Below are 6,770 nucleotides of genomic sequence, written 5' to 3'. Positions count from 1 at the left end.
CAATACTTCCATAAGCATTGTACAGATTTAATGCAATCCCTCTAAAGACACCCATGAAATTATTCAAAGTGGATCAGGTACTTTTGAAATTCATTTGAAACAATAGACACCCTAGAACAGCTAAAGCAATCATTGGGAAAAAGAATATGGGAGGAATTACTTTCCCCAACTTTAAACTGTACTACAAATCAATAGTTATCAAAACAGCATGGTATTGGAATAAAGACAGGCCCTCAGATCAGTGGAATAGACTTGAATACTCAAAGAATGTTCACCAGACATACAATCACCTACTTTTTGATAAAGAAGCAAGAAATCCTAAATGGAGTAGAGAAAGCCTCTTTAACAAGTGATGTTGGCACAACTGGCTAGGCACTTGCAAAAAAATTAACTAGACCCCCAGCTAACATCATGTACAAAGGTTAAATCCAAATGGATGAAATACCTCCATATCAGACCCGAAACCATAAGATATATAGAACAACATATAGGTGAAACACTCCAGGACATTGAGACTAAAGGTACCTGCACTCTCCACGCAAGTGAAAGCAGAGTTTAACAGATGGGAATATATTAAACTGAGAATCTTCTGCACCTCAAAAGAAATAGCGCCCAGGGTACAAGAGCCCCCCAATGAGTGGGAGAAACTTCACCCAATACCCATCAGACAAGGGTCTAATCTCCAAATTATACAAGGCACTGACAGAACTTTACAAGAAAAAAACATCTAATCCCATCAAAAATTGGGGAGAAGAAATGGACAGACACTTTGACAAAGAAGAAATACAAATGGCCAAAAGACACATAAAAAATGCACCACATCACTAATCATTAGGGAGATGCAAATCAAAACAACTCTGAGGTACTACTTCACACCCCAGAGATTGGCACACATCACAAAGAATGAAAACAAGTGGTGTTGGCGGGATGTGGAGAGAAAGGAACTCTTATCCACTGTTGTTGGGAATGCCAAAGTTCAACCTTTATGGAAAGCAATATGGATTTTCTTCCAAAAACTGGAAATCGAGCTCCAATATGACCCAGCTATACCACTCCTAGGAATATACCCTAGGAACACAAAAATACAATACAAAAATCCCTTCCTTACACTATATACATTGCAGCACTATTTATCATAGCAAGACTCTGGAAACAGCCAAGATACCCTTCAACAGATGAATGGCTAATAAAACTGTGGTACATAGACACAATGGAATAGTATGCAGCCATCAGGACAAATGAAGTCATTAAATTTTCCTATACATGGATGTACATGGAAGCTGAGTGAAATAAGTCAGAGAGAGAGAAAGACACAGAATGGTCTCACTCATCTATGGGTTTTAAGAAAAATGAAAGACATTCTTGCAATAATAACTTTCAGCACAAAAGAGAAAAGAGCTGGAAGTTATAGCTCACCTCATGAAGCTCACCACAACAGGGATGAGTTTATTAGAGAAATAACTACTTTTTGAAGTATCCTAATAATGAGAATTTACGAGGGAAATAGAAAGCCTGTCTAGAGTACAGTCTGGGGTTGGGTAGGGAGGAGGGAGATTTGGGACATTGGTGATGGGAATGTTGCACTGGTGATGGGTGGTTTTCTTTACATGGCTGAAACCCAAAGACAATCATATATGTAATAAAGTTGTTTAAATAAAAAAATTTTAAAAAGAATTGCCTTTTTTCTTATATTGCTGATCATCTAAAATTAAAGTCATTTTAATTTTATTAAATTATATAAAACACTGCATATGGTTCTGTATATTAGTGACTATCAATTTATTTTTCAAAATAATAAATAACTGCACTATATTTCTTACATACATTTTTTTATTTCACCTCTTTAATTGTTTTGAAATTGTTTTTTGCTGTAGGAAAGCGACTTGCTCTATACATGTAGGACAAAATTTCTGGTGTCCAACTGTTGTACAAAATATAGAGAAATGAGAAAAGCACTTAGAATTCTAAAATATGTTAAAATTATATGGTCCATTGAAATTTTATCTTTAGGGGCCGGAGAGATAGCATGGAGGTAAGGCGTTTGCCTCTCATGCAGAAGGTCATCGGTTCGAATCCCGGCATCCCATATGGTCCCTCGTGCTTGCCAGGAGCAACTTCTGAGCGTGGAGCCAGGAGTAACCCCTGAGCACTGCCGGGTGAGACCCAAAAACCAAAAAAAAAAAAAAAAAGAAATTTTATCTTTAGGAAAATAATAAAATTTCAATGATAATATGAAAGTTTTAGAAAAATCCTGTCTCACTCCACATACCAGAATATTGTTGCACATTTCCTACTGGGAGTTGACACAACATAAATTGCCTCAGAGGTTACAAGAATCTTTTAAACATAATTAAAAAAGGAAGTTTCATAGAAATTGTATAGCCATGACTGATCCAGATGCTATTAAGTGTGATTTGTTTTACAGATGGTTCATCTGTGACTATTACTATCAATAATTGATTTCAGTATTATCTCTTAAAGTCATAAAATAGCTTTATATAATTCTTTAAAACATATTTGTTGCTATATTTTATACAAAAGAATATTTAAAATCTATTATTTAATTTAAAGATAATTATTTACCATAATCATTGAAGTAGAAAAATAGTTAATTTGATGTCAATTCAATTTTTGATACTTATGTACTTGTTAGTGACTGATGTTGCCTGAGCCTTCATTTAACTGTTTTTGTTAGTTTATTACATTAGTAGGCAGAGGAGATTTTTTTATTTCTCTTTAGCATTTTAACTAAAAAACTTCCCAAACTGGATGCAAATTTGCTAACTAAATTATTACGTCCATGAAATACAGAGAAACAAGACAATCCTATTAGGGAAATCAGGGATGGATGTGGGCTAGATGATGATAGGAGAGGAATAGATGAGTTAGAAGGAAAACATGATATTTTTCTCCATTAGATTATAATAGATCAGGATAATGAGCAATCACTTTACATGGGATTATCAATTCTAGGTCTGAAATAATTTATTATATTCAGTTGGGAAATATTTAAAATTTTGAAAAATAGAATGTAGTATATAATATATAATGTTAAATATTATATAAATATTTTAATCTGAGAACTAAGGTAAACTAAATATCAGATTCAGTGAATATTAAAATATACATACACATGAATCTATATAAAGAAAATCTTAATTAAACCCAAATTTTACACATTCATATTTAAGATTGAAATTAAACCAATCCCTTTGAGGTAACATCAAAATAAAATTAAAATCCTGCTATTTTGAGTTAAGTATGCCTTTGTTGGAAGATCAGTTCCATGCATTTAATCAGTTAAATGTTAAGCCTTATTCTTTATTTCAGATGCCAATTGCATAACTCTGTCATACACATTCACACACACATACACACACAAATGCAGTCTAATGTCTCAACTGTAAAATAACCCATGGCAGAAAAATGTCTATATAGAAGGGAAAGGGCTGGGGAGAATATTTTTACAAATTTTCATGATTGTCAGTCACAATGTCCAACTGCTCACATTTCCCATCACCATAGTCCCAAGTTTTCCTCCCAGACTTTCTGTCTCTCTGTCTCTCTGTCTGTCTCTTTCTGTATCTCTCTCTTTATTCCTTCCTTTTAGATACTGGTTTATAATATTGTTACTGAAGGGTATCACCTTACCTCCTTTCAGCACCCAGTTCTTGTACAGAGTGATCAGTTCCAATAAGCCATAGCATAGCGGTAGGGCATTTGCCTTGCATATGTCCGACCCAGGTTGGACCCCACTTGGCAGAGCCATGAGTAACCCCTGAGCACCTCCAGGTGTAGCCCCAAAACCAATTGTCATAATGGTTTCCTCTTTGCCCTAACTGAACTCCACGTTATTTGTGGCAAGCTTCCTGCCATAGAATAGCCCTCCTGGACCTTACAATATTTTTTCACATTCCACATATGAGTGTAATTATTTTATGTATATTCCTCTAGCTCTGACTCACTTTGCCAAGCAAAATACTCTCCATATCATACATAAGAAAATATTACGACTTCATGTTTCCTAAGAGCTATGTAATATTCCATTATGTAGATGTACCATGATTTATTTATCCTCTCATTTATTCTTGGACACTTGGGTTGTTTTCAGATTCTAACAGTTGTAATTGTGCTAGGATGAACATAGGAGTTCAGGTTCTTTTTTATAATTGTATTTTGTGGTACTTGGGTATGTTCCCTGAAGGGGTATTGCTAAATAATATTGGAGTTCAATTCTATTTTTTATTTTTGAGAAATGTCTGAATTGTTTTCCAAAAATGCTGGACCAGTTGACATTTCTATCAGCAGTTGAATGGATATCCTTTTCTCTTAGTATCTGCTCCAGCACTGGTAGTTCTTAATCTTTTAGTATATACCATTCTTTTTGTATGAGAAGATATTAAAGATATCATTGTTCTTTTAAGTTCTATCTCCCAGGTGATTAATAATGTGAAATTATTTTTCAAGTACACTTTGGCCATCATATTTCTTTTTTTGTTTCTGTTTGTTTTTGTTTGGAGGCCATGTCCAGCAGTGCTCGGGGTTACTCCTAGCTTAGCCCTCAGAAATTGCTCTTGGCAGGCCCAGGGTACCATTTGGGATGCCAGGAATCAGATAGAATTGGGTGCACCTCAGGTCAGCCACGTGCATGGCAAACACCCTACCGCTGTGCTATCACTCTGACCACATTATATTTTTTTTCCTGAGGAAGTTTCTGTTTACATTTCTCCCCATTTGGGGATGGGGTGTGATGATCTTTTTCTTGCTAAGTTTTATATATCTTAGATATGCCATAGTAGATGGGTATTGGGTATTACCAAACTGTGTAAAGTTTTTGTATCCTTGTCACCATTTCTGATAAAGTGCATAAACTTTTAAATTTAATGTAGTCCCCTTTGTTTATTTTTGCTACGACCTACCTGGTCAGTGTTGTTTCATCCTTAAAGATACTCTTAGCTTTAATGCCATGGAGAGTTCTTTCTACATTTTCTTCTATGTATCTTGTAGTTTCAGGTCTAATATCAAAGTCTTTAGTCCATTTTTATTTTACTTTTGTTCACAATGTTAAAAAGTGGTCTGAGATCTTTTATTTACTTTTTTTTGCATATAGCTGACCAGTTTTGCCAGTAGTTGAAGAGGTTTTCTTTATTTCACTTTATATTTCTTATTTCTTTATCAAAGATTAAATGATTATAACCCAAAGGACTTGTCTCATACCTTCTTATTCTAATGACATGTTGTTTTATAGTACAGTTTATAATACAGTTTGAAGTTGGGGAAAGTGATGCCTCTCATTTTACTTCTTCCCAATGATTGCTTTAACTATTCATGGAAGTTTCTTATTCCATATGAATTCCAGAAGTGTTTTATATACTTATTTAAAATATGCCAAGAGAAGGCTGGAGTGATAGCATAGCAGTAGGGTGTTTGCCTTGCATGCTGCTGAGTGAGGACAGACTCGGGTTCAATTCCCAAGTATCCCACATGGTCCCTCAAGTCTGCCAGGAGCGATTTCTAAGCACAGAAGCAGAAGTAACCCCTGAGCACTGCTGGTTCTAGTCCAAAAACAAAAACAAAAGCCAAGGGTATATTTATAGGGATAGCATTAAGTCTGTAAGTGCTTTAGGAAATATTGTCATTTTAATTATGCTAATTTTTCCAATCTATGAGCAGATATTCATTTTCCTTATGTCCTCTTTTATTTCTTGAAGATGCATTTTGTAGTTTTCTTAGCATAGGTCTTCTAGCTCTTTAGTTAGATTGATTATGAGTATTTGATTTTCTGAGGCACAATTATGAATTATATTATCTTTTATTATTTGTATATGAAAAAGTCATGGCTTTGGGGCATAATTTTGTCACTTATTACTTACCTATAGAAATACATTATTTCTAGGAACACTTTTGTAAAAGCTTTAGAATTTTTTATAGTATTAAGTATTCCACAAATAGTGAGAAATTTAGTTCTTCCTTTTCTATGTGGATGCCTTTGATATCATGTTCTTGCCTCATTGATATGGCAAGTTTTTTCAGTAACATGTTGATTAGAAGGTTCAGAATGGGCAATCTTGTCTTGTGCCTTATTTTAGAGAAATATTTTTAAAAAAAAAAGGGTTTTTTTTTTAGCCTACAGCACTAGGTATTCCCAGGCGGTCTCCCATCCAAGTATTAACCAAGCCCGACCCTGCTTAGCTTCCAAGATTAGGAGCATTCAGGGTGGTATGATGATAGACTATTTTTAAATATTTACCATTGAATATAATGTTTTTTTTCTGGGGTTCTGGTAAATAGCCTTGACTCTACTGGGTAAAGTTCTTTCCTTGACCCTTTTGTTGAGTACTTTTTATCATGACTGCTACTGGATTTTATCAAATGCTTTTTCTGCATATATTGATATAATCATATAATTTTTATTTTTCCTTTTAATAATATGATGTAATATGTTGATTGATTTGCATACGTGATACCATTCTTGCATCCCTGGGATCAATTACACTTGCTCATGGTACATGTAGAAGTTTTGAATTCTTTGTTGGATTTTATTTGTTAGTAATTTCTTAAGAATATCTGCATCTTTCTTCTTCAAAGATGTTAGACTTTAATTCTCTCATTCTTTGGTATATAAGTCTTCTTTTGTTTCAGGGTGTTTCTAGCTTAATAGAAACTATTTAGGAGTGTTTTTGTTTCTTCAATTTCTGAAGGTGCCTGCTTTCTTGGGACCTATACTCCTTGGTGTGGCCTCATCTACATGTATGAGCAGGTTTTGTTAT

The 6,770-nt window shown here is 34.3% G+C and overlaps 1 pseudogene; it reads right to left on the bottom strand.

Annotated features, from left to right (window-relative positions):
• Positions 1 to 6,124: 6,124 nt before the first annotated feature.
• On the bottom strand, positions 6,125 to 6,233 carry LOC126015077 (uncharacterized; annotated as a pseudogene).
• Between the last annotated feature and the right edge of the window lie 537 nt (positions 6,234 to 6,770).

The sequence above is a fragment of the Suncus etruscus genome, chromosome 7, assembly GCF_024139225.1.
Source record: "Suncus etruscus isolate mSunEtr1 chromosome 7, mSunEtr1.pri.cur, whole genome shotgun sequence".
NCBI lineage: Eukaryota > Metazoa > Chordata > Mammalia > Eulipotyphla > Soricidae > Suncus > Suncus etruscus.
Note: the sequence above shows the minus strand (reverse complement) of the source record. Positions and strands in the feature narration are given on the sequence as shown.